The sequence below is a fragment of the Anolis sagrei genome, chromosome 9, assembly GCF_037176765.1.
Source record: "Anolis sagrei isolate rAnoSag1 chromosome 9, rAnoSag1.mat, whole genome shotgun sequence".
NCBI lineage: Eukaryota > Metazoa > Chordata > Lepidosauria > Squamata > Dactyloidae > Anolis > Anolis sagrei.
The window spans coordinates 2,470,449-2,497,948 of record NC_090029.1 but is presented as its reverse complement, the minus strand read 5'-3'; the positions used below and the strand labels follow the sequence as shown (position 1 = coordinate 2,497,948).

The 27,500-nt window shown below is 46.1% G+C and overlaps 1 protein-coding gene across 2 annotated transcripts in view; it reads left to right on the top strand.

Annotated features, from left to right (window-relative positions):
* The window catches only part of TLN2 (talin 2), a 242,376-nt gene that overhangs the window by 38,819 nt on the left and 176,057 nt on the right, over nucleotides 1-27,500 (top strand). Inside the window, exon 1 of one of the 2 annotated variants that reach the window (XM_067471233.1) lies at nucleotides 6,905-7,191. The exons of the other annotated variant lie outside the window; for it this stretch is intronic. The gene's annotated coding sequence lies outside the window, so the exon portion shown is untranslated. Of the gene's footprint in view, nucleotides 1-6,904; nucleotides 7,192-27,500 lie in introns of those variants that run through there. 2 annotated transcript variants of the gene reach the window in all.

Below are 27,500 nucleotides of genomic sequence, written 5' to 3'. Positions count from 1 at the left end.
TTGCTTCATGTTCAGGCAGTGCTTCTTGTAGGTCAGAGCATGGTCCAGAGTGACTCCTCCCAGGTATTTGGATGCGCTGCAATGCTCCAGTGGGATTTCTTCCCAGGTAATAATCCTCAGAGCTTTTGTCTGTTCTTGAGATGAAAGGCACATGTCTGTGTTTTAGATAGAGTAGGGATCAGCTGGTTTTCCCTGTAATAGGCAGTTAGAGCACCTAGAGCATCGGAGAGCTTCTGTTCAACCATCTCAAAGCTCCCTGCTTGAGCGGTGATGGCACGATCATCAGCATAGATGAAACTGCAGTAAGGTGTCTTCCCTTGGTTTGCAATCACAGGGCTAGCCACCTGTCTATCATTGTTAAGTTTTGGTTCCGCCCCTTTCCCCAGCGCCATGGGAAGAGAGAGAGCCATTTTTAGTTCAGTCTTATAGTCGAAAGCTAAGTTACAGGACGTGGAAAAGCTTCATTTCCTACAGCATCCGGGGCAGAAATTCCAGGGAAAAACAGTCCCAACACTCTCAGCTTTACAGCATCTCAGGTAAACAGGCCTAAAGTTTTGGAAGAATACAATTTTACAGACCCAAAGAACTCCAGCTGGAGAATCTACATAGCATTGACTGGTAGGTCTACTTGGGACCCAAGATGCAGATTGGAACCGGTAGTAGAACCCACATCAGCAAAGCTTAGACAGTAGATTACCTGGGAGGGGTTAAAAAAGGGTTTCCCTTGTTAAAGAAAGAAATAGTTCTCCAAGCAAGGTGCCTGTCTATTTTGGGGCAAGTTAAGAAGCATTTGTTTAATCTGTTGAAGATCCAAGAAGTGTTTGTTGTTTTATTGAAGACCTAAGCCTCACGTCGATACCGGGCAAGATTCTGGGAAAGATTGTTAAGCAAGTGGTCTGCAAACACTTAGAAACAAATGCAGTCATCGCTAAGAGTCAACATGGATTTATCAAAAACAAGTCATGCCAGACTCATCTGATCTCTTTCTTCGATAGAGCTACAAGCTGGGTAGATGCGGGGAATGATGCCGTGGGTGGAGCGTACCTGGATTTCAGGAAGGCCTTCTTGGACAAGGTCCCCCATGACCTTCTGGCAAGGAAACTAGTCCAATGTGGGCTAGGCAAAACTACGGTGAGGTGGATCTGGAATTGGTTAAGTGGACGAACATAGAGAGTGCTCACTAATGCTTCCTCTTCATCCTGGAAAGAAGTGACAAGTGGAGTGCCGCAGGGTTCCGTCCTGGGCCCGGTCCTGTTCAGGATCTTCATTAATGACTTGGATGAAGGGCTAGAAGGCATGATCATCAAGTTTGCAGACGACACCAAATTGGGAGGGAGAGCCAATAGTCCAGAGGACAGGAGCAGGACTCAAAGGGATCTTGACAGATTAGAGAGATGGGCCAAAACTAACAAAATGAAGATCAACAGTGACAAATGCAAGATACTCCACTTTGGCAGAAAAAATGAAATGCAAAGATACAGAATGGGTGACGCCTGGCTCAAGAGCAGTAGGTGTGAAAAAGATCATGGAGTCCTCGTGGACAACAAGTTAAACATGAGCCAACAATGTGATGTGGCGGCAAAAAAAGCCAATGGGATTTTGGCCTGCATCAAGAGGAGCATAGTGTCTAGATCCAGGGAAGTCATGCTCCCCATGCTCTATTCTGCTTTGGTTAGACCACACCTGGAATATTGTGTCCAATTCTGGGCACCACAATTCAAGAGAGATATTGACTCTAAGCTGGAATGTGTTCAGAGGAGGGCGACTCAAATGATCAAGGGTCTGGAGAACAAGCCCTATGAGGAGCAGCTTAAGGAGCTGGGCATGTTTAGCCTGAAGAAGAGAAGGCTGAGAGGAGATATGATAGCCATGTATAAATATGTGAGAGGAAGCCACAGAGAGGAGGGAGCAGATCAAGGGTGTGGAGAACAAGCCCTATGAGGAGCGGCTTGGGGAGCTGGGCATGGTTAGCCTGAAGAAGAGAAGGCTGAGAGGAGATATGATAGCCATGTATAAATATGTGAGAGGAAGCCACAGGGAGGAGGGAGCAAGCTTGTTTTCTGCTTCCCTGGAGACTAGGACACGGAACAATGGCTTCAAACTACAAGAGAGGAGATTCCATCTGAACATTAGGAAGAACTTCCTGACTGTGAGAGCCGTTCAGCAGTGGAACTCTCTGCCCCGGAGTGTGGTGGAGGCTCCTTCTTTGGAAGCTTATAAGCAGAGGCTGGATGGCCATCTGTCAGGGGTGATTTGAATGCAATATTCCTGCTTCTTGGCAGAATGGGGTTGGGCTGGATGGCCCAGGAGGTCTCTTCCAGCTCTTTGATTCTATGATTCTATGATTTCATGCCTTCTGAAGACTGTGTATGGGAAAATCCTTGAAGGCCTCTCACCCGAGGCACCCCGGCTCACAGCTGGGCACAAAGAGCACGTCCTGTTTAAAAAATCAATTATTACAGGCCCAGCGTGTGGCAGCACACACATAGAACCCCCATGACCAACAGAAAATACTGTGTTTTCTGGTGGTCTTTAGTGACCCCTCTGACACACCTTTGTGACCCCTCCAGGGGTCGCGACCCCCAGGTTGAGAACCACTGCCCTATACAATTCATAGGATTTTCTAAAAGTCAACAGTCAACTTGCAAGGACATCCACACATATTAATCCTAAGAGCAGACATACTCTAAAATTAACAGCTGCTCTCCAATTTTGGAAGCTAAGCAGGTTCAGACCTGGTTCGGACTTGGATAGGAGACCGCCAACGAATCTCAGGCTATGTTTCAGAGCTGAATATCCCAATGAAAACCCAATGATATTCATGGGATTGCAATAAGTCAGTATTAGACTTCTATCAGGGGATGATGGTTGAGCTAGTCCTCCCTTTGGTTCAACTCCAGCTGCTCTGAATTACATGGATCGATTGTCCGCAACTGGAATCGAGACCCTCCCTGCTAGACAGACTCCTCCTGTTTATTCCTGGCTGTCTCCGTAGAGATTTATTTCTAGCCGAGTTGAGTTATTTTTGGGGGGCCCCTTTTTCTTGAAACCCATCCTGGCAGAAGACCTTTCTGGAGTAGATTTATATTTGTCCGCCTGGCTTACGTTGCCTTTGGAGGAAGGCTATACCTCTGGCTATTTCCCGTTCCCTCGTTCCAAATCTTCTCATAGAATCCTAGAAGCAAAGAGTTGGAAGAGACCTCCCGGGCCATCCAGTCCAACCCCATTCTGCCAAGAAGCAGGAATATTGCATCCAAAGCACCCCCAACAGATGGCCATCCAGCCTCTGTTTCAAAGCTTCCAAAGAAGGAGCCTCCACCACACTCCGGGGCAGAGAGTTCCACTGCTGAACGGCTCTCACAGTCAGGAAGTTCTTCCTCATGTTCAGATGGAATCTCCTCTCTTGTAGTTTGAAGCCATTGTTCCTTGTCCTAATCGTTTTATGCTTTAGCCTTGTGGACCTTTTCCCTACAGGTGTTGGCTATTTGTTTGAATTCTTCTTTGATGATTTCTCCCTTTTTCCACTTCTTGTGCATGTCCTCCTCTTCCCCTTCCTCCTCCTGTGTCCTAGTCTCCAGGGAAGCAGAAAACAAGCGTGCTCCTTCCTCCTCCCTGTGGCTTCCTCTCACATATTTATACATGGCCCTCATCATATCTCCTCTCATCCTTCTCTTCTTCAGGCTAAACATGCCCAGCTCCTTAAGCTGCTCCTCATAGGGCTTGTTCTCCAGACCCTTGATCATTTGAGTCGCCCTCCTCTGGACACATTCCAGCTTGTCAATATCTCTCTTCAATTGTGGTTCCCAGAATTGGACACAATATTCCAGGTGTGGTCTAACCAAGACGGAATAGAGCATGGGGAGCAGGACTTCCTTAGATCTAGACACTATGCTCCTCTTGATGCAGGCCAACATCCCATTGGCTTTTTTTGCTGCCACATCACATTCCTGGCTCATGTTTAACTTGTTGTCCACGAGGACTCCAAGGTCTTTTCCACACGTACTGCTCTCAAACCAGGCCTCATCGTCCCCCATTTTGTATCTTTGCATTTCGTTTTTCCTGCCAAAGTGGAGTATCTTGCATTTGTCCCCGTTGAACTTCCTTTTGTTAGTTTTGGCCCATCATCTCTCTAATCTGTCAAGATCCCTTTGAGTCCTGCTCCTGTCCTCTGGAGTCTTGGCTCTCCCTCCCCATTTGGTCCCGTCTGCAACCTTGATGATCATGCCTGATAGCCCTTCATCTAAGTCAGTGTTTCTCAACCTGGGGGTGTCAGAGTGGTCGCCAAAGGCCATCAGAAAGCACATTATTTTCTGTTGGTCATGGGTGTTCTGTTTGGGAAGTTTCACCCAATTCTATCATTGGTGGGGTATAGAAGGTTCTTTGATTGTAGGTGAACTAGAAATCCCAGCAACCACAACATCCAAATGTCAAGGTCTATTTTCCCCAAACTCCACCAGTGTTCACATTTGGGCTTATTGGGTGTCTGTGTCAAGTTTGGTCCAGATCCATCATTGTTTGAGTCCACAGTGATCTCTGGATGTAGGTGAACTACAACTCCAAAACCAAAGGACACTGCCCACCAAACCCTTCCAGTATTTTCTGTTGGTCATGGGAGAACTGTGTGCCAGGTTTGGTTCAATTCCATCGTTGGTGGGGTTCAGAATGCTCTTTGATTGTACGTAAACAACAAATCCCAGCAACTACAACTCCCAAATGACAAAATCACGTTTTTTGAGTGAAGGACATACATTGGCCTGTTAGGTGTCTTGTGTCCAAATTTGGTGTCAATTCGTCCAGTGGTTTTTGAGTACTGTTAATCCCACAAACGAACATTACATTTTTATTTATATAGATTATTATAGAGGTGATCGGCACATGGTGCAGTGCCTCAGGACCTTGGCCTGCACTCAAAAACAATCGGCGCTGACAAAATGACCACCTGTCATGTGCAAAAGGCCACCTTACTCAGATCTGCACACATTATTCGCCAATACATCACACAGTCCTAGACACTTGGGAAGGGTCTGACGTGGGATCCAATAAAAAAGTCAGCGGAGTGATATTTTCCAGAGGGATTAAAAGAGGCGGTGGTCTCTCTCTCCCCTGCTGAAGAAACCAGACTTAGACTGGTTCCCTCCAGTTGCCGCCCAGTTTCGAACCTCTCGTTCCTGGGCAAGGTGATGGAGAAGGCAACAGCGGAGCAGTTGCACCCATTCCTAGACGACACAGCCGGACGAGATCCCTTCCAGTCCGGCTTCCGTGTGGGGCACGGGACAGAGACTGTGCTGGTCTCCATCACGGATCACCTTCGATGCCAGCTTGACCAGGGCGGGTCAGCGCTGCTTGTGTGATTGGCTCTCACAGCAGCATTGGACACAGTCGACCACAATCTTTTGACCCTCTGCCTTGCTGTTGCTGGAGTCAGGGGGAGAGCTTTGAACTGGCTCCCCTCCTTTCTTCACAACCGTGGACAGCGAGTGGAGAGGGGAGGCCTGGTCTCTGAGAGGTCCCCTCTCTCTCTGGTGGGGTTCCTCCTCAGGGGGCCATTCTCTCCCCTCTCTTGTTTAACATCTCTATGCGGCCACTTGCTCAGCTGGTCCGAGGTTCTGGGCTGGAGTGTGACCAGTACGCCGATGACACTCAGCTGGTGCTGAAGATGGAAGGCCGACCGGACTCTGTCCCCGATTGTTTCCCTCAGTGCCTCGAGGTTGTTACTGGATGGCTGCGTGCCAGCAGGTTGAGGGTGAATCCAGCAAAGACGGAGATCCTATGGCTGGGTCGACCAGGCAGTGGGGACATCCATCTGCCTACCCTGGATGGCGAGGCGCTACGCCCGTCCTTGTTGGTCAAGAGTCTGGGAGTCCTTTTTGTTGTTTTTAATGTCCCTGGCAAGCCTGAGCTCACTTTGTGCTTTAGCCTTGCGAACCTTTTCCCTACAGGTGTTGGCTATTCGTTTGAATTCTTCTTTAGTGATTTCCCCCTTTTTCCACTTCTTGTGCATGTCTCTTTTGTGTCTTAGCACAGTTAGATAGATAGTGTGTACATCTGCGGATGATGGAGGCCCTGGTCTCCGCCGTGAGCAGAACCGCCTTCTTTCTTTCACCTGCGGCAGGCTAGACGGCTGGCCCCCTCCCTGTCCAGGGATAACCTGGCTACGGTGATCCAGGCCATGGTCATCTCCAGACTGGACTACTGTAACGCCCTCTACATTGGCCTTCCTCTGTCGGTGATCTGGAAGCTCAAGTTGGTACAAAACGCAGCTGCTCGGCTTCTTGTGGGAATTCCGATGAGATGCCACATCACCCCAATCTTCCTGCAGCTGCATTGGTTACCCATTGAGCACCGGATCACTTTCAAAGGGATGGTACTCACCTTGAAGGCCTTGCATGTTCTGGGGCCGATGTACCTGAGGGACCGCCTCTCCCCCTCCCAACCCCAGAGACCCCTCCGTTCTGAGGACCAAGATCTATTGGAAGTCCCCAGTGTCAAGACCTTGCGTCTAACAGCAACCAGACGCAGAGCCTTCACAGTGGTGGCACCATCACTCTGGAATACTCTGCCACCTGAAGTCCGTGCCTTGCGGGACTTACCAGCTTTCCGCAGGGCATGGAAGACATATCTGTTTCGATGGGCCTTTGATCTTTGATATTGTTGTTTTTAAATTGTGTTATAATAATAATAATAATAATAATAATAATAATAATAATATGCAAATGCTTTTATGTTAAGCCGTTTTGTCTCTTGCGGAAGAGATAAAACGGAGTGTAAATAAATATAACCGCAACAGTGTGTAGACGGGGCTCCTCTGAGAGCGGTCGTTCATGGAGTTCCGGCAATCTTTTCCCGTTGGAGCCGCATGCTTTGCCGCTGCCCGCATTGCTGAGCAGACAGAAATAGCTTTGCAACCTGAGACCCAACGCTGTTTTAGTGCAGCCGCGCGGTCAGAAATACCCCCAAACGGGGAAGGAGCCGTGCCTCGCAAAACGACCGGGCTGGATTATTAAAAAGGTAACGAGAGTCGTCCCGTCAGGGCCCGAAGCCGTTCTGATGAACTCCTTCGACTAGGATGCCAAACTCCGGGTTCACGGATATGGTCGACGGCTGCAAGTTCATCCCAAGTCGTAGAATGATGTTGAGTGATTTTGGACGTTTGCAGAGGAGTCTCTGACCCTCTCCCGGCTTGCAAGAAAGGTATGCGGTTCCGGGACAGTGCCACGGGTGGAAAGTGGCATAGGCATGTCAAATCATTCATCTGTTTGCATTTGTAATGTGGAAGGCCGGCTGTGTGATGCCTGTGTTTGGTTTATTTATGTCAATCTGTATGTACATTTAAGTCAACATGTGATGATGACAATAATAATAATAGTTATGGGTGCAATGTGATGCTTGTAACATCTATATATATATAAATGCTCACGTCGTAATGAGTGGCTTAAAAACAAAAGAACCGCTGGGCCAATACTTGCCAAATTTGGCAACCAAACTCCTCACCATACAAGGTGTATAATTATAATAGTTATGGATGCATTGTGATGCTCGTAGTATTGCTGTATATAGTAATACCTGTATGGATTGCAACTGCATGAACATTTAAGGGCAACAGGTGATAATATAATAATGACAATGAAAATAATAATAATAGTAGTAGTAGTAGTTATGGACACGGTTGATGCTTGTAGCATAGCTGTATATAGTAGTGCATATATGCATTGCAATTGCATGCACATTTAAGGGCAACAGGTGATAATATAATTATAGTGATGATGATGATAATAATAGTTATGGATGCATTGTGATGCTTGTAGCATAGCTGTATATAGTAATGCATGCATTGCAATTGCATGCACATTAAGGGCAACAGGTGATAATATAATTGTAATAATTATAATAGTTATGGATGCATTGTGATGCTTGTAACATAGCTGTATATGGCAATACATGCATGCATTGCAACTGCATGCACATTTAAGGACAACAGGTGATAATATAATAATAATAATAATAATAATAATAATAATAATAATAAATAATAGTTATGGAGACGGTTGATGCTTGTAGCATAGCTGTATATAGTAATGCATATATGCATTGCAACTGCATGCACATTTAAGGGCAACAGGTGATAATAATAGTAATAATAATAATAATAGTTATGGACACGGTTGATGCTTGTAGCAGAGCTGTATATAGCAATGCATGCATGCATTGCACTGCATGCACATTTAAGGGCAATAGGTGATAATAATAATAATAATAATAATAGTTATGGACACAATTGATGCTTGTAGCAGAGCTGTATATAGTAATACATGCATGCATTGCAACTGCATGCACATTTAAGGGCAACAGGTGATAATAATAATAATAATAGTTATGGACACGGTTGATGCTTGTAGCATAGCTGTATATAGTAATGCATATATGCATTGCAACTGCATGCACATTTAAGGGCAACAGGTAATAATAATAATAATAATAATAATAATAATAGTTATGGACACGGTTGATGCTTGTAGCATAGCTGTATATAGTAATGCATATATGCATTGCAACTGCATGCACATTTAAGGGCAACAGGTGATAATAATAATAATAATAGTAGTAGTAGTAGTTGTGGACACGGTTGATGCTTATAGCATAGCTGTATATAGTAATGCATATATGCATTGCAATTGCATGCACATTTAAGGGCAACAGGTGATAATAATAATATAATAATAATAATAATAGTAGTAGTAGTAGTAGTAGTAGTTATGGACACGGTTGATGCTTGTAGCATAGCTGTATATAGTAATGCATATATGCATTGCAATTGCATGCACATTTAAGGGCAACAGGTGATATAATAATAATAATAGTTATGGACACGGTTGATGCTTGTAGCAGAGCAGTATATAGTAATACATGCATTCATTGCAACTGCATGCACATTTAAGGGCAACAGGTGATGATAATGTAATAATAATAGTGATGGATGCATTGTGATGCTTTTAGCGCAACAGTATATAGTAATACATGCATGCATTGCAATTGCATGCACATTTAAGGGCAACAGGTGATAATATAATAACAGTGACAATAACAACAATAATAGTTATGGACGTGGTTGATGCTTGTAGCGTAGCTGTACATAGTAATGCATGCACTGCAATTGCATGCACATTTAAGGGCAACAGGTGATAATATAATAATAATAATAATAATAATAATAATAGAAGTAGTTATGGACACAGTTGATGCTTGTAGCGTAGCTGTATATAGTAATACACGTATGCATTGCAACCATGCACATTTAAGGGCAACAGGTGATAATATAACAACAGCGACAATAACAACAATACTAGTTATGGACGTGGTTGATGCTTGTAGCGTAGCTGTATATAGTAATACACGTATGCATTGCAACTGCATGCAAATTTAAGGGCAACAGGTGATAATATAATAATAATAGTAGTAGTAGTAGTAGAAGTAGTTATGGACACGGTTGATGCTTGTAGCGTAGCTGTATATAGTAATACACGTATGCATTGCAACTCCATGCACATTTAAGGGCAACAGGTGATAATATAACAACAGCGACAATAACAACAATAATAGTTATGGACGTGGTTGATGCTTGTAGTGTAGCTGTATATAGTAATGCATGCACTGCAATTGCATGCACATTTAAGGGCAACCGGTGATAATATAATTATAATGATGATGATGATGATAATAATAATAGTTATGGATGCATTGTGATGCTTGTAGCGTAGCTGTACATAGTAATGCATGCATTACAATTGCATGCACATTTAAGGGCAACAGGTGATAATAATATATTATTAATAGTTATGGATGTGGTGTGATGTTTGCAGCGTAGTTGTATGTAGCAATACACGCTTGCGTTGCAACTGCATGCACATTTAAGGGCAACAGGTGATAATAGTAGTAGTAGTTATTAGGCTTGGTTGATCAAGAAAAAAAAAAGGTTCTAAACTCGTTTCGTGTATAGGGGGCACTGGTGGTTCGATTTTGAAATTATTTCCGAATTTTTCTTTAATAACAGATCGGAAATGCCAGGAAATACGAATTGCTTCCTTTGTTTCGTTAATGGAAGGTGCCCCTCCCACCCTCCCTCCAGAACCATTAAAATCTCACAGTTTCCCTTCCTTTGCGGTGATCTTCTCTCACAGTTGTAAAATCTCTAACCTTTCCTTCCCTTCCGGGCAAGATGTCAGTCATGCAGAAGGGTGGGTGTGGCCAAACACAGCGCTCCTTGGAGGTCGCTGGGGGCGTGGTCTTCAGGAATAGGTGTTCCTACCTACGTCCACCTCCTTCCTCTTTGCATCGGTGGCTTTGCGAGGTGGCCATGGCTACGCCCAGCTCTTCCACTGAATCCAGACAAGACAGAGGTCCTCCTGGTCAGTTGCAAGGCCGAGCAGGGTATAGGGTTGCAGCCTGTGTTGGATGGGGTTCCACTCCCCCTGAAGACGCAGGTTCACAGCTTGGGTGTGACCCTGGACTCATTGCTGAGCCTGGAAACCCAGGTTTTGGCGGTGACCAGGGGAGCATATGCAGAATTAAAACTCGTGTGCCAGCTGCGCCCGTACCTTGGGAAGTCTGACTTGGCCACGGTGGTCCACGCTCTGGTTACATCCTGTCTAGACTACTGCAACACTCTCTACGTGGGGTTGCCTTTGAAGACAACTCGGAAGCTTCAACTAGTCCAGCATTCAGCAGCCATGATACAACCCCCCTGCTGTGCCAACTCCACTGGCTACCGACTTGCTACCGGGCTCAATTCAAAGTGCTGGTGTTGACCTTTAAAGCCCTAAACGGTTCCGTCCCAAGCTACCTATCTGACCGCGTCTCGGCCGATGAACCCACCAGGACTTTGAGATCTTCCAGGGAGGCCCTGCTCTCGATCCCGCCAGCATCACAAGCATGGCTGGCGGGGACGAGAGATAGGTCCTCCTCGGTGGTGGCTCCTCGGCTGTGGAACGCCCTTCCCACAGATATTAGGTTAGCGCTAGGCCTGGGTAACAACAAAAAAATTTGTTTCTAAAATCGATTCGTTTTTTGGGGGTTTTTGCGTTTCGTTATTTAAAATAATTACAAAATTTTCCTTTAAAAAAGTTCGATATTTACGAAATTTCGTAAATGTGAAAAAAATTACAAAACAATAACGAATCGATTTCCGAAACAATAACGAATCGATTCGTTAATGGCGGACGTGACCGTGCAATACGCTAAAAAACCTCCAAATGGGACAGGGGGAACTTCTGAAGCTTAATTAAACCAAAAACAACTATAAAAACCCTTAGAAAACCAAAAACAACTATAAAACTTGCCCCAGACATGCGGAAATAATAACGAAACGACCTCAAAACGATAACGAAACGAATACAATAACGAAATACAAAACATTTACGAAACGATTTAAAAATTCGTTTTTTTAAAAAATTGCTCCAGACTGGTTCGTTATCATTTTGTAATTGAAAAATTAACGAATTTTTTAACGAATTACGAATTAACGAAACGAAACCGCCCAGCCCTAGTTAGCACCATCTCTAATGGCATTCCGCAAGAAGGTAAAGACCTGGTTATTTCAGCAGGCGTTCGAATAATTGTGCAATGACTGGTAATGACATAGGAATGGAACAATGGACGACGAATCTCAATCATGTTTTTAGCGATGAGAGCTTGTGAATGGTTATTATAGTAACTGTGTATTAATGGTGCTTTATATTGGTGTTGAATTTTGCTATGTCCTGTGTTTTGTGAACCGCCGCGAGTCACCTCCGGGCTGAGAACAGCGGTATAGAAGTAAAGTAAATAAAATAAATAAATAAATAAATCGCCGCTTGTCGCCAGGGAGATAGCCATGCCCACCTCGGAAAGCCCACCTTGGAAAGCCGCCGATGCAAAGAGGAAGGAGGTGGGCGTGGGTAGGAACAGCTGTTCCTGAAGGCCACGCCCCCAGCATTTACGATTCACTGCTGGAAGTCGTAAGGAAGATGGCGGACGCGGCTTCGATATGGCGAAAACACTTCCGGGTTGCCAAAACGCGTCGATATCGCTTCTAAAGGTATTTTATTTACGATTTCATAACGAGATTAACGAGCTGGATCAACCAAGCCTAGTAGTTATGGATGTGGTGTGATGCTTAGGGAAGTAATGCTACCCCTCTATTCCGCTTTGGTTAGACCACACCTGGAATATTGTGTCCAATTCTGGGCACCACAATTCAAGAGAGATATTGACAAGCTGGAATGTGTCGAGAGGAGGGCGTCTAACATGATCAAGGGTCTGGAGAACAAGCCCTATGAGGAGCGGCTTAAGGAGCTGGGCATGTTTAGCCTGAAGAAGAGAAGGCTGAGAGTAGATATGATAGCCAGGTGGAAAAAGGGCTATCAAAGAGGAAAAATAGGACAAATGCAAAGAAGCCAGAATGGATGTCCAAAGAACTTCTAACTGTGCAAAAACACAAAAGAGACATGCACAAGAAGTGGAAAAAGGGAGAAATCACCAAAGAAGAATTCAAACAAATAGCCAACACCTGTAGGGAAAAGATCAGCAAGGCTAAAGCACAAAACTATTAGGACAAGGAACAATGGCTTCAAACTACAACTCTTTGATTCTAGGATTCTATGATTCTATGATTATAGCATAGCTGTATATGGCAAGACATGCATGCATTGCAACATTTCACAGACAAAACCAAGCAGTGTAGAATAGTCATGATCTTAAAAGTTATTAATGAGGATGCACAGGGAAGAAAGGAAGCTTTGCAGCAGTTGGCTTTTGCTTGAGCCGACTGGGAATTCAATGGATTGCTTTTGCATTTTGCAATTTGCAGCAGTTGAAGTGGTCTAAAGAGAAGCAAATATAGATTTGCAATGCAATTGGGCTCTTTCTGGGTGTCTTTTGGGGGGCGTTTGTTGTTTGCGCTTACGGCAAAACTTTGCTGGGAACAACCCTGGCGGCCTTTGAAGGGGAATTAAGAGCCGTGCTTGACGAAGCATCTCTAAACGAGCAGAATTAAGTGGGAATAAACAGCATGAAGCGCAGAGCGTGTTCGGGAGGCGAGAGGGATCGCGAGGGCACTTTCAATGCATGAATGCACTCAGGCTTTCAATAATTTAATGCCGGGTTTGCCGTCTTAAATCATTAAGATGCATTTCGGGGGCCAAATGTAGTCTGTGAGTCTCTGTTTGGGGCTCCTTTTGGGCTAGACGGGTGCACTACGTATCCCCCAACGTTGCACAAACGGAGATGTGGGATTCAGCAACTCCAGAATAAGCTAACACAGGCAACAATTCAATGCCGACAGTATCAAAACAACATAAAACAGCAATATAAAATCCATTACATAACAATTAAACAGTGATATTAATTAAAATTACATAACCACTAGGCTTGGGCGATCCAGTTCGTTAATTTTGTAATTCGTTATTAATTCGTATTTAAATTAGCTTACGATCCAATATCGAACCATGCAGGAATAGTGTGAGGAGTAATTAAGAATCGAAACAATTTTTCCAATTTTCGTAACTATTTCGTAATTATTTCGTAATTATTTCCGTATGTCTGGTGCAAGTTGTACAATCTCGCATTTACCCCACTTCCGGTCCATTTGCTCTGCTGCTTCCCTCCTCTTTCCTCATGCTTTTTCTTGCCTCGCTCTAATATACAATACTATAATATAATATATAATATAATAATAATATATTATATTATATTATATTATTATAATACTATTATATTATATTATAGTATTGTATATATTATATTATATTATTATATACTAACTATACCCGCCACGCGTTGCTGTGACCAACATTCCCTCCCTCTTTCTCTCCTTCCTTCCCCCTCTTTCATTCCCTCTTTTTCTTTCCCTTCTTATTTCTCTTCTTCTTTCTTCCATCTCTGTTTCTTTCCTCCCTTTCTTTGCTCTTTGGTTACATCCTTCCTTCCCTCTTTCCTTCCCTCTGTCTTTTGTTCCTTCTCTTCTTCCTTCTGTTTCCTTTAACTTTATTTCCTTTTCTCTTTCCTTCTTTCCCTCCTTCCTTCCCCCCTTCATTCCTTCTCTTTCCCTCCTTCTCTGTGTGTATGCCGCGCCGGGGGGGGGGAGGGGGGGGCCATGTGTGTGCGCACGCCAGGGAGTTTGCGCCAGTGCGCATGCTCAGTTGTTTTGCCGTTTTTTGTGGTTGTTGTTGTGTGGTTTTGATTTCTGAGTGGATTAGTTTGTACCTAGTGGGTTGTCCTTGGGGCATGGCAATTTTGGTAGAGTTTTGTGGAGGGGTTTTAGAGTTTTGCTTCCCCGTTGGACGCCAGTAGGAAATTTATATATATAGATTTTATTACTATATTATTTTATTATATTATAATTGTATAATATAATATAATATAATAATATTATAATAATTTAATATACAATAATATAATATAATAATATTATAATAATATATTATAATATAATATAATAATATATAATATAATATTATAATATAATATAATATAATATAATATAATATAATATAATATAGTTGTTTGTTTTATCACACCAACAGTCAACAACAGAGGGAGAGGGAAGCTTCAGAAGTTCCCCCTGTCCCATTTGGAGGTTTTTTTACACGTATTGCGCAATCACGTCCGCCATCAATGAATCGATTCGTAATTTACGAAATTTTGGAAATTTCAAAATCTTAAGTTTTGGAAGTCCTCAGAATTTAGAAACGCTAGTCCACCCTAGAAACGAAACGAGTTTAGAACCAATTTTTTTCTTGATCGCTCAAGCCTAATAACCACATAGAACAGATCACATAATCACAGTCATTTCCAATTTTCAAACAATCCTAGTTCACTGCCTAAAGTGCTGCTAAAGTGCCCACTCGCCAAAGTCCTGGCTCCAAAACCACGTCTTTAATTTTTTCCTAAAAGTAAGGAGGGAGGACGCCGATCTAATCTCGCTGGGGAGCGAATTTCACAAGCGAGGGGACACCACCGAGAAGGCCCTGCCCCTTGTCCCCACCAGACTGGTTTGAGACGCTTAAATTACGAGGTGGGACGTAGAGAGAGATACGCTCGGATAAGTAAGCTGGGCCGGAGCCGTAGAGGGTTGTATAGGCCAAGACCAGCACTTTGAATTGTGCTCGGAGGTGGACCGGCAGCCAGTGGAGCTGACATAGCAGGGGGTGGTGTGCTCCCTGTATGGAGCTCCGGTAAGTAATTTGGCTGCCAACCGTTGGACTAGTTGGAGTCTCTGAACAGTCTTCAAAGGCAACCCCAGGTAGAGTGCATTGTAGTAATCTATTCGGGATATAACCAGAGCGTGGATCACCGTGGCCAAGTCAGACTTCCCAAGGTACAGGCACAACTGGCGCACAAGTTTTAACTGTGCAAACGTTAAAAATTATTTGCAGGAATTGAAGCAAGCTGAGGACAAAGTCGTACCTGTATTTCAGGAAGGCCTTCTTCGACAAGGTCCCCCATGACCTTCTGGCCAGGAAACTAGTCCAATGTGGGCGAGGCACAACTAGGGTGAGGTGGATCTGGAATTGGTTCAATGGACGAACCCAGAGGGTGATTCTCCCCAAGGCTTGCTCCTCTTCATCTTGGAAAGAAGTGACGAGTGGAGTGCCATCCGCAGGGTTCCGTCCTGGGCCCGGTCCTGATCAGGATCTTCATTCATGACTTCTTAGATGAAGGTCTAGAAGGCAGGATCATCAAGTTTGCAGACGACACCAAATTGGGAAGGAGAGCCAAGACTCCAGAGGGCAGGAGCAGGATTCAAAACCATCTCCACAGATGAGAGTGATGATTGGGCAAAACCAACAAAATGAAGTTCAACAGGGACAAATCCAAGAGACTCCACTTAGGCAGAAAAAACGAAATGCAAACAGACAGAACGGGGTACAATGCCTGGCTCGAGAGCAGTACGTGTGGAAAAGATCTTGGAGTCCTCGTGGACAGCAAGTTAAACATAAGCCAACAATGTGATGTGGCAGCCTGCATCAAGAGGAGCCTAGTGTCTAGATCCAGGGAAGTCATGCTCCCCATGCTCTATTCCGCTTTGGTTAGACCACTTTACCTGGAATATTGTGTCCAATTCTGGGCACCACAATTCAAGAGAGATATTGACTCTAAGCTGGAATGTGTCCAGAGGAGGGCGACACAAATGATCAAGGGTCTGGAGAACAAGCCCTATGAGGAGCGGCTTAAGGAGCTGAGCCTGAAGAAGAGAAGGCTGAGAGAAGATATGATAGCCATGTATAAATACGTGAGAGGAAGCCACAGGGAGGAGGAGGGAGCAAGCTTGTTTTCTGCTTCCCTGGAGACTAGGACCCAATGGAACAATGGCTTCAAACTACAAGAGAGGAGATTCCATCTGAACATGAGGAAGAACTTCTTGGCTGTGAGAGCCGTTCAGCAGTGGAACTCTCTGCCCCAGAGTGTGGTGGAGGCTCCTTCTTTGGAAGCTTTGAAACAGAGGCTGGATGGCCATCTGTCAGGGGTGACTTGAATGCAATATTCCTTCTTCTTGGCAGAATGGGGTTGGACTAGATGGCCCATGAGGTCTCTTCCAACTCTTTGATTCTATGATTCTATGAAGTTGGAGGAGATGCAGATGGCAAAGTATTCAGTGAAATGAGTGAATCATAGAATAATAGTAGAGTTGGAAGAGATCTTTGGAGCCCATCCGGTCCAACCCCCTTCTGTCTTCATGCAGGAAAAAGCGCAATCAAAGCCCTCCCGGCAGATGGCCATCCAGCCTCTCTTGGAAGTATTGCAATGAATTGGGGTGCATTTCCCACCAATTGTTCTAACCCCTCGGAATGACCATTTTGCAAAACCAGAAGTAAACTTGTGGTCTTTTCCGATGATGTTTTGTTTTGGCAATCCGAGCGAGCCGCCCTGGACCTCCCGCAGTCGGCGTGCCCTCTTTCAGGCCATTTGCAACCAAACCAACAAAGCTTCCCTTGTGTACACTGGCATTACAATGGGTCATAAATCCAACCAAGGAGGGAAACGGTGTCATGTGCATAAGCGCAATGCAATGCTGTCCTGCAGGGAACGGATCTGGCATCTCGGGAGGAGAATCGCTCTCCGTCCCACATCCGGAATCCTGGGACTTTTCCTAATTTTGGAACAATATCGACTCCTTAAGAAACCCTTATCGGGAAAGTCCCACAAAACATTGGAAGTTTCATGCTAGAAATGAATAACTGATGGTACAAAAAGTCTACTGAAGTCTATGAGACGTCAATATTTATTTATTTGTCATGTCAGGGGCAACCAGACCATTGTATTACATTTCTAACACAACAAAACAAACAGGTTAAAAAAACACAAAGTTTGCAAACTTGACCAGTCTCTGTCCCTTTGGAGTGCCTCTGGTGTTGCCGCAAGGAGGTCCTCCCTGGTGCATCATGTGGCAGGGCTCAGGTTGCATTGCACCAGGTGGTCAGTGGTTTGCTCTTCTCCGCACTTGCATGTCGTGGACTCCACTTTGTAGCCCCATTTCTGAAGGTTGGCTCTGCATCTCGTGGTGCCAGAGCGCAGTCTGTTCAGCGTCTTCCAAGTCGCCCAGTCTTCTGTGTGCCCAGGGGGGAGTCTCATTGATTTAGGTGCTGGGTTTGAGCCTGCCACTTTTGGACTCTCGCTTGCTGAGGTGTTCCAGTGAGTGTCTCTGTAGATCTTAGAAAACTATTTCTAGATTTAAGTCGTTGACGTGCTGGCTGGTACCCAAACAGGGGATGAGCTGGAGATGTCTCTGCCTTGGTCCTTTCACTATTGGTTGCTCCCCCCTGCCACTTTTGGACTCTCGCTTGCTGGGGTGTTCCAGTGTTTGTCTCTGTAGATCTTAGAAAACTATTTCTAGATTTAAGTCGTTGACGTGTTGGCTGATACCCAAACAGGGATGAGCTGGAGATGTCTCTGCCTTGGTCCTTTCACTATTGGCTGCTCCCCCCTGCCACTTTTGGACTCTCGCTTGCTGAGGTGTTCCAGCGAGTGTCTCTGTAGATCTTACAAAACTCTTTCTAGATTTAAGTCGTTGACGTGCTGGCTGATACCCAAACAAGGGATGAGCTGGAGATGTCTCTGCCTTGGTCCTTTCACTATTGGCTGCCACTTCCCGGCGGATGTCAGGTGGTGCAATTTTTATTTTATTTGTCGTGTCAGAACAAATTATATTACGTTTCTAACAGAACAAAGCAAACAAGCAGATTACAAGATTTGTGAGTATGAGAGTTGATTAAATGTCCTTTGACCAGTCTCTGTCCCCTTGGAGTGCTTTTGGTGTTGCTGCAAGAAGGTCCTCCATGTGGCAGGGCTCAGGGTGCATTGCAGCAGGTGGTCAGTGGTTTGCTCCTCTCCGCACTCGCATGTCAAGGATTCCACTTTGTAGCCCCATTTCTGAAGGTTGGCTCTGCATCTCGTGGTGCCAGAGCGCAGTCTGTTCAGTGCCTTCCAGGTCGCCCAGTCCTCTGTGTGCCCAGGAGGGAGTCTCTCATTTGTTATCAGCCATTGGTTGAGGTGCTGGGTTTGAGCCTGCCACTTTTGGACTTTCGCTTGCTGAGGTGTTCCAGTGAGTGTCTCTGTAGATCTTAGAAAACTATTTCTAGATCTAAGTCGTTGATGTGCTGGCTGATACCCAAACAGGGGATGAGCTGGAGATGTCTCTGCCTTGGTCCTTTCACTATTGGCTGCTCCTTCCCGGCGGATGTCAGGTGGTGCGATACCGACTAAGCAGTGTAATGTCTCCAGTGGTGTAGTGCACAGACACCCCGTGATAATGCGGCATGTCTCATGAAGAGCCACATCCACTGTTTTAGCGTGGTGAGATGTGTTCCACACTGAGCATGCGTACTCAGCAGCAGAGTAGCACAGCGCAAGGGCAGATGTCTTCACTGTGTCTGGTTGTGATCCCCAGGCTGTGCCAGTCAGCTTTCGTATGATATTGTTTCTAGCACCCACTTTTTGCTTGTTGTTCAGGCAGTGCTTCTTGTAGGTCAGAGCACGGTCCAGAGTGACTCCCAGGTATTTGGGTGCGCTGCAATGCTCCCGTGGGATTCCTCCCTTCCCAGGTCATAATCCTCAGAGCTCGGGATGCTTGTCTGTTCTTGAGATGAAAGGCACATGTCTGTGTTTTAGATGGGTTGGGGATCAGCTGGTTTTCCCTGTAATAGGCAGTAAGAGCACCTAGAGCTTCAGAGAGCTTCTGTTCAACCATCTCAAAGCTCCCTGCTTGAGCGGTGATGGCACGATCATCAGCATAGATGAAGCTCTCTGTCCCTTCTGGCAGTGGCTGGTCATTTGTGTAGATGTTGAACATGGATGGAGCAAGCACGTTCCCCTGAGGCAGGCTGTTCTTCTGTTTCCGCCATCTGCTTCTCTGGCCCTGGGATTCAACAAAAAAGCTCCTGTTTTGTAGCAGGTTTCCTATGAGGCGGGTGAGGTGGTCGTCCTTTGTGAGATTATATATTTTTCTCAGGAGGAGCTGGTGGTTCAAGGCAGCAGATCACAGGAGCTGTCTTCATAGACCTGTCAGAAGCTTATGATACAAAGTCAATGAAAAGTCTATAAATACAACAAAAGTCTATGAAAGTTCAAGAAAAGTGTATCACGTCTGTGAAAATTCTACCGACATCTCCAAAGCCTACTCATGTCTGCAGAAAGTCTGTTGAATTCTGAGAAAAATCTATCAAGTCTGTGAAACGTTTGCTGTAATCTATGAAGTCCACGAAAGTCTGCAAAAAGACACTTACAGAGAGAATTAAAAGTGTATAAAGATCATTGAAGCGAAGCCGTTAGAAGAATCTATGCGAAACTGTGGAAATGGAAGGAAATACCGGAAAGGGACCTGTGGATAAAAAATAGATGAAATTAAAAACATGGACAAATTAAGTTTTTTAATAAAGAGGAACATGGGAAATCCAATAAAACAAACTGGCTACAGGTAGAGGAACATATGGAAAAGAGAAATACAGAAATCCAACCGTGAACAGTATAGCAATGTGGGCCACAAAGGTGGTCAAACCTCCGGTTAAGGTTGTTGTTGTTGTCCCGTCCCGTCCCCCCCCCCCCATCTTTTTGAAATTTAAAATAATATCTGGAAGAACATATAGATCCTAGACGACACAGCCGGACTAGAACCCTTCCAGTCCGGCTTCCGTGCGCGGCAGAAACTGTGCTGGTCTCCATCACGGATCACCTTCGACGCCAGCTTGACCAGGGTGGGTCAGCGCTGCTCGTGTTATTGGATCTCACAGCAGCATTGGACACAGTCGACCACAATCTTCTGACCCACCACCTTGCTGCTGTTGGAGTGAGTCAGGGGGAGAGCTTTAAACTGGCTCCCCTCCTTACTTCAGAACCGTGGACAGTGAGTGGAGAGGGGGGGCCTGGTCTCTGAGAGGTCCCCCCCTCTCTCTCTCTTGTGGGGTTCCTCAGGGGGCCATTCTCTCCCCTCTCTTGTTTAACATCTCTATGCGACCACTTGCTCAGCTGGTGCGAGACTTTGGGCTTTGAGTGCCATCAGTATGTTTAACACAAACTGGGAGTTTGGTTCATCTCTGCCTAAATAATTTCCATCAATGCCTTGAGGCCGTTACGGGATGGTTGCATGCCAGCAGGTTGAGGGTGAAGGGTCAGTCTCTAAGAGGGCCCCTCTTGAAGGTGAGGTCCCTCAGGTTGCTATCCTTTCCCCCCTGTTGTTTAACATCTATATGCGACCACTTGCCCAGCTGGTGCGAGGCTTTGGGCTTGAGTGCTATCAGTATGTTTAACACAAACTGGGAGTTTGGTTCATCTCTGCCTAAATAATTTCCATCAATGCCTTGAGGCCGTTACGGTATGTCTGCATGCCAGCAGGTTGAGGGTGAAGGGTCGGTCTCTAAGAGGGCCGTCTTGAATGTGGGGTCCCTCAGGGGGCTATCCTTTCCCCCCTGTTGTTTAACATCTATATGTGACCACTTGCCCAGCTGGTGCGAGGCTTTGTGCTTGAGTGCTATCAGTATGTTTAACACAAACTGGGAGTTTGGTTCATCTCTGCCTAAATAATTTCCATCAATTCCTTGAGGCCGTTACGGGATGATTGTGTGCCAGCAGGTTGAGGGTGAAGGGTCGGTCTCTAAGAGGGCCCCTCTTGAATGTGGGGTCCCTCAGGGGGCCATTCTCTCCCCTCTGTTGTTTAACATCTATATGTGACCACTTGCCCAGCTGGTGCGAGACTTTGGGCTGGAGTGCCATCAGTATGTTTAACACAAACTGGGAGTTTGGTTCATCTCTGCCTAAATAATTTCCATCAATGCCTTGAGGCCGTTACGGGATGGTTGCGTGCCAGCAGGTTGAGGGTGAAGGGTCGGTCTCTAAGAGGGCCCCTCTTGAATGTGGGGTCCCTCAGGGGGCTATCCTTTTCCCCCTGTTGTTTAACTTCTATATGCGACCACTTGCCCAGTTGGTGCGAGGCTTTGGGCTTGAGTGCCATCAGTATGTTTAACACAAACTGGGAGTTTGGTTCATCTCTGCCTAAATAATTTCCATCAATGCCTTGAGGCCGTTACGGGATGTTTGCATGCCAGCAGGTTGAGGGTGAAGGGTCGGTCTCTAAGAGGGCCCCTCTTGAATGTGGGGTCCCTCAGGGGGCTATCCTTTCCCCCTGTTGTTTAACATCTATATGCGACCACTTGCCCAGCTGGTGCGAGGCTTTGGGCTTGAGTGCCATCAGTATGTTTAACACAAACTGGGAGTTTGGTTCATCTCTGCCTAAATAATTTCCATCAATGCCTTGAGGCCGTTACAGGATGTCTGCATGCCAGCAGGTTGAGGGTGAAGGGTCGGTCTCTAAGAGGGCCCCTCTTGAATGTGGGGTCCCTCAGGGGGCTATCCTTTCCCCCCTGTTGTTTAACATCTATATGCGACCACTTGCCCAGCTGGTGCGAGGCTTTGGGCTGGAGTGCCATCAGTATGTTTAACACAAACTGGGAGTTTGGTTCATCTCTGCCTAAATAATTTCCATCAATGCCTTGAGGCCGTTACGGGATGGTTGCGTGCCAGCAGGTTGAGGGTGAAGGGTCGGTCTCTAAGAGGGCCCTCTTGAATGTGGGGTCCCTCAGGGGGCTATCCTTTCCCCCCTGTTGTTTAACATCTATATGCGACCACTTGCCCAGCTGGTGCGAGGCTTTGGGCTTGAGTGCTATCAGTATGTTTAACACAAACTGGGAGTTTGGTTCATCTCTGCCTAAATAATTTCCATCAATTCCTTGAGGCCGTTACGGGATGGTTGCGCGCCAGTAGGTTGAGGGTGAAGGGTCGGTCTCTAAGAGGGCCCTCTTGAATGTGGGGTCCCTCAGGGGGCTATCCTTTCCCCCCTGTTGTTTAACATCTATATGCGACCACTTGCCCAGCTGGTGCGAGGCTTTGGGCTGGAGTGCCATCAGTATGTTTAACACAAACTGGGAGTTTGGTTCATCTCTGCCTAAATAATTTCCATCAATGCCTTGAGGCCGTTACGGGATGGTTGCGTGCCAGCAGGTTGAGGGTGAAGGGTCGGTCTCTAAGAGGGCCCTCTTGAATGTGGGGTCCCTCAGGGGGCTATCCTTTCCCCCCTGTTGTTTAACATCTATATGCGACCACTTGCCCAGCTGGTGCGAGGCTTTGGGCTTGAGTGCTATCAGTATGTTTAACACAAACTGGGAGTTTGGTTCATCTCTGCCTAAATAATTTCCATCAATTCCTTGAGGCCGTTACGGGATGGTTGCGCGCCAGTAGGTTGAGGGTGAATCCAGTGAAGGCGAGGATCCTTTGGTTGAGTCGCCCGGACGGAGGGGTGATCCGGTTGCCTACCCTGGATGGCGTGACATTATGCCTGTCATCATTGGTACAGAGTCTGGGAGTCCTTTTAGACCCTCTGCTGACGATGGAGACCCAGTACCTGAGGGACCGCCTTACCCCTGACCAACCCCGAGATCACTCCCTTCCGATGATCAGAATCTCCTTGATGTTCCCAATTTTAGGACCTTTCACCTGATGTCTACTAGGCGTAGAGCATTCACGGTGGTGGCTCCTTACCTGTGGAATGCCTTGCCAGCGGAAACACGCACTCTCCGAAATTTACTATCTTTTCGTAGAGCTTGTAAAACTTATTTGTTTAGGCTGGCATTTGAATCTGTTTGATTGAAATTTTTCTTTGTTTTTGGATGTAATGTATTGCATATGTATGTTGTAAACTGCTCTGAGCCTTCGGGGAGTGGCGGTATATAAATTTGATTAATCTAATCTATATCTATCTATATATATAACTAGCTGTACCCTGCTACGCGTTGCTGTGGCCTATAGTAAATCTTTTCAAAGTAGAGTCGGTGGGTGTGGGCGGGGCTTCAGCAGAGGGGGGTGGGTGGAGGAGGAGGAGGAGTGTAGGGTGGGGCGTCGGTGGGTGTGGGCGGGGCATTGGTGGAGGGAGGTGGGAGGAGGAGGAGGAGGAGTGCAGGGGCAGGGCGTCCGTGGGTGTGGGCGGGGCTTTGGCGGATGGGGGTGGGAGGAGGAGTGCAGGGGCGGGGCCTCGGTGGGTGTGGGCGGGTCTTTGGCGGAGGGGGTGGGAGGAGGAGTGTAGGGGCGGGGCGTCGGTGGGTGTGGGCGGGGCTTCGGCGGAGGGGGGAGGGAGGTACGGAGGGTGCATTGGCCGTTTGGCCATGTGCGCGCGCCAGGGACTTTGCGCCATTGCGCTTGCTCAGTTGTTTTGTCCTTTTGTGAGTGTGTTGTTGTGTTATTTTTTATTTTGATTCGATTTGTTTGTACCTTGTGGCTTGAGGTATGTACATGGGAATTTTGGTTAATTTTCGTTGGGGGGGTTTTGAGTTTTGCTGTCCCGTTGGATGCCCCTTACAGATTTATATATATAGATAAAAGTGAATGTTTGTATGTATGTATGTACGCGGAGGGAGGAAGGACGGAATTGTATGCGACAGCTTCCTGACTGGCTCCCACTTTCACAGGCCACTGTGGCCAACACAGGTGATGCAACTGGACCAAACTTGGCACACATAACCCCCATGAACCCCTTTACATCCTGATATGGTTTGGGGGAGGTTGACCACGGATTATGGGATTTGTAGTACTTTAAAACAGTTTGGTTCCCAGGGACCACTGTGGCCCCCAACAAAGACTGATGAAGACCAAACTTGGTACACCGAGCCCCCATGACCCACTCTACATCCTACTGTGGTTTGGAGGAGGGCAGACCATGGATGATGGGACTTGAAGTACCTCCACTCACTTTCTGAAACTGCTGTGCCCTTCATCAATGACTGATCAAGACCAAACTTGGCACATAGACCTCTCATTACCCACTTTACGCCCTGGTGTGGTTTGGCCGGGGATGGAGCATGGATGATGGGACTTGAAGTACCTCCACTCACTTTCTGAGACTGCTGTGCCCTTCATCCAATGACTGATCAAGACCAAACTTGGCACATAGACCTCTCATGACCCACTTTATGCCCTGGTGTGGTTTGGCTGGGGATGGACTATGGATGATGGGACTTGAAGTACCTCCACTCACTTCTGAGACTGACGTGCCCTTCATCAATGACTGATCAAGACCAAACTTTGCACATAGACCTCTCATTACCCACTTTATGCCCTGGTGTGGTTTGGCCGGGGATGGACCATGGATGATGGGACTTGCAGTACCTTCACTCACTTCCTGAAACCACAGCGACACTCATCCAAATACCAAGAAAGACCAAACTTGGCACAGAGGGCCCCCATGGTCAACACAACATTCTGGTGAGGTTTGGGGGAGAACGGACTATGGATGATGGGACTTGCAGTACATTAACTCACTTCCTGAGACCACTGCGACCCTCATCCAATGACTGATCAAGACCAAACTTGGCACACAGAGCCCCCATGACCCACTCTCCATCCTGCTGCAGTTTGGAGGAGGATGGACCACAGATGATGGAACTCACAGTACCTTGACTAACTTCCTGAGACCACTGCGAGCCATATAAATAATTGATTCAGACCAATCTTGATGCACAATTCCTCTCTCAAATAACCCGAGCTAGTAAATAAATAAAATAAATAAAACTAGAGATTGCCCCGAAGGTTTCCCTCCCAAGAACTGGCCTTCCTTCCTGCCTCTCCTCCTTTTTTTCCTTTCTCGTTCTTTCCTTTCTGTTTTTCCAAAGCCCAAGAGCGAGGGTTGGGTCCCATTGAGTGCATGGAGGACAACACACCCACCCTGGGCAATGCATTCCCCGTTTGTTTGCTCTGAAAGGCATGCAAACCACCACCACCCCCCAAAGGATTGGTTTTGCAAATTTGCAAGCCAAGAGAGAGAGAGAGAGAGAGAGAGACAGGCTCGTCTCTTAATAGAGGAGGAATTTGCTAATTGCTTAATGGAAAAGGCCCAAATCCAGGCATGTGTTTGCACTTTGCAGGAAGAAATGAAAGGGCTTCTTAGAGCAAGGGAAGTGTGGCCCTCCGTCGCCCCAAACAGCCTGCCTTTTCTCACCAGAAAGAAAGGAAAGAATGAAAAGAAGAGAGAGAAAGAGAGAGAGGAAGGAAGGAAGAGAAAGGAAAGATGGAAGGGAGCTTGGAATCCTTCCCAAGTGGGGCATATACCTTCTCAATAGGTTGCATTGCATTCCTGTTTTTTCATGTGTTCATTGCACCCTTTTCCAGCTAGAAAGAAGGAAGGAAGGAAGGAGAGAAAGAAGGAAAGGGAGAAGGATGGAAGCAAAGAGCAAAGGAAGGAAGGAAAGATGTAGAGAAGGAAGAAAGGAGAGAAAGTGGGAGGGAAGGAAAAAAGGAAAGATGGAAGGATGAAAGCAAAGAGCAAAGGAAGGAAAGAGGTAGAGAAGGAAGAAAGGAGAGAAAGAAGGAAAGACGGAAGGATGGAAGGAAAGAGCGAAGGAAGTGCGGAAAGAGGTAGTGAAGGAAGAAAGGAGAGAAAGAAGGAAAGACGGAAGGATGGAAGGAAAGAGCGAAGGAAGTGCGGAAAGAGGTAGTGAAGGAAGAAAGGAGAGAAAGAAGGAAAGACGGAAGGATGGAAGGAAAGAGCGAAGGAAGTGCGGAAAGAGGTAGTGAAGGAAGAAAGGAGAGAAAGAAGGAAAGACGGAAGGATGGAAGGAAAGAGCGAAGGAAGTGCGGAAAGAGGTAGTGAAGGAAGAAAGGAGAGAAAGAAGGAAAGACGGAAGGATGGAAGGAAAGAGCGAAGGAAGTGCGGAAAGAGGTAGTGAAGGAAGAAAGGAGAGAAAGAGGGGGAAAAGAAAAAAGGAAAGACAGAAGGAAGGATGAAAGCAAAGAGCGAAGGAAAGAAGGAAAGAGGTAGAGAAGGAAGAAAGGAGAGAAAGTGGGAGGGAAGGAAAAAAGGAAAGACAGAAGGAAGGATGAAAGCAAAGAGTGAAGGAAGGAAAGAGGTAGAGAAGGAAGAAAGGAGAGAAAGTAGGAGGGAAGGAAAAAAGGAAAGACAGAAGGAAGGAAAGAGGTAGAGTAGGAAGAAAGGAGAGAAAGAGGGGGAAGGAAAGAAGGAAAGACAGAAGGATGAAAGCAAATAGCGAAGGAAAGAAAGCGGTCGAGAAGGAAGAAAGGAGAGAAAGAAGGAAAGACAGAAGGCTGGAAGCAAAGAGTGAAGGAAAGAAGGAAATTGGTAGAGAAGGAAGAAAGGAGAGAAAGAGGGGGAAGGAAAGAAGGAAAGACAGAAGGATGGAAGCAAAGAGCGAAGGAAAGAAAGAAAGCGGTCGAGAAGGAAGAAAGGAGAGAAAGAAGGAAAGACGGAAGGCTGGAAGCAAAGAGTGAAGGAAGGAAAGAAAGAGTAGAGTAGGAAGAAAGGAGAGAAAGGGGGAAGGAAAGAAGGAAAGACAGAAGGAAGGATGGAAGCAAAGAGCGAAGGAAAGAAGGAAAGCGGTAGAGAAGGAAGAAAGGAGAGAAAGAAGGAAAGACGGAAGGATGGAAGCAAAGAGTGAAGGAAGGAAGGAAAGACAGACAGACAGGCAGATGAAAGGTTCGGCTTCCTCCTTGGGAGCCTTCACAGGTGGAAATTTACCTTACAAAAAGGGTGTAAACATTCTTCATTTTGTCATCAGAGAGAAAGGAAAGAACAGAGGAAGGGAAAAAGAGAGGAAGGAAGGAAGGAAGGAAGGAAGGAAGGAAGGTGCCATTGATCAGCCATTGATTGAGGTTCTGGGTTTGAGCCTGCCACTTTTGGACTCTTGCTTGCTGAGGTGTTCCAGTGAGTGTCTCTGTAGATCTTAGAAAACTATTTCTTGATTTAAGTCGTTGACGTGCTGGCTGATACCCAAACAATCTCTATGGCTGGATGACTCTTTGTCATGAGGACTTTGATTACTTTTTCTTGCCCTTGTGAAGGGAGTTGGAATGGATGGCCTTGAGTATTTTCTGTCTATCATGGGGGTTCTGTGTGAGAAGTTTGCCCCGATTCAATCGTTGGTGGGCTCAGAATGCTCTTTGATAGTCGGTGAACTGTGAATCCCAGTGACTACAAC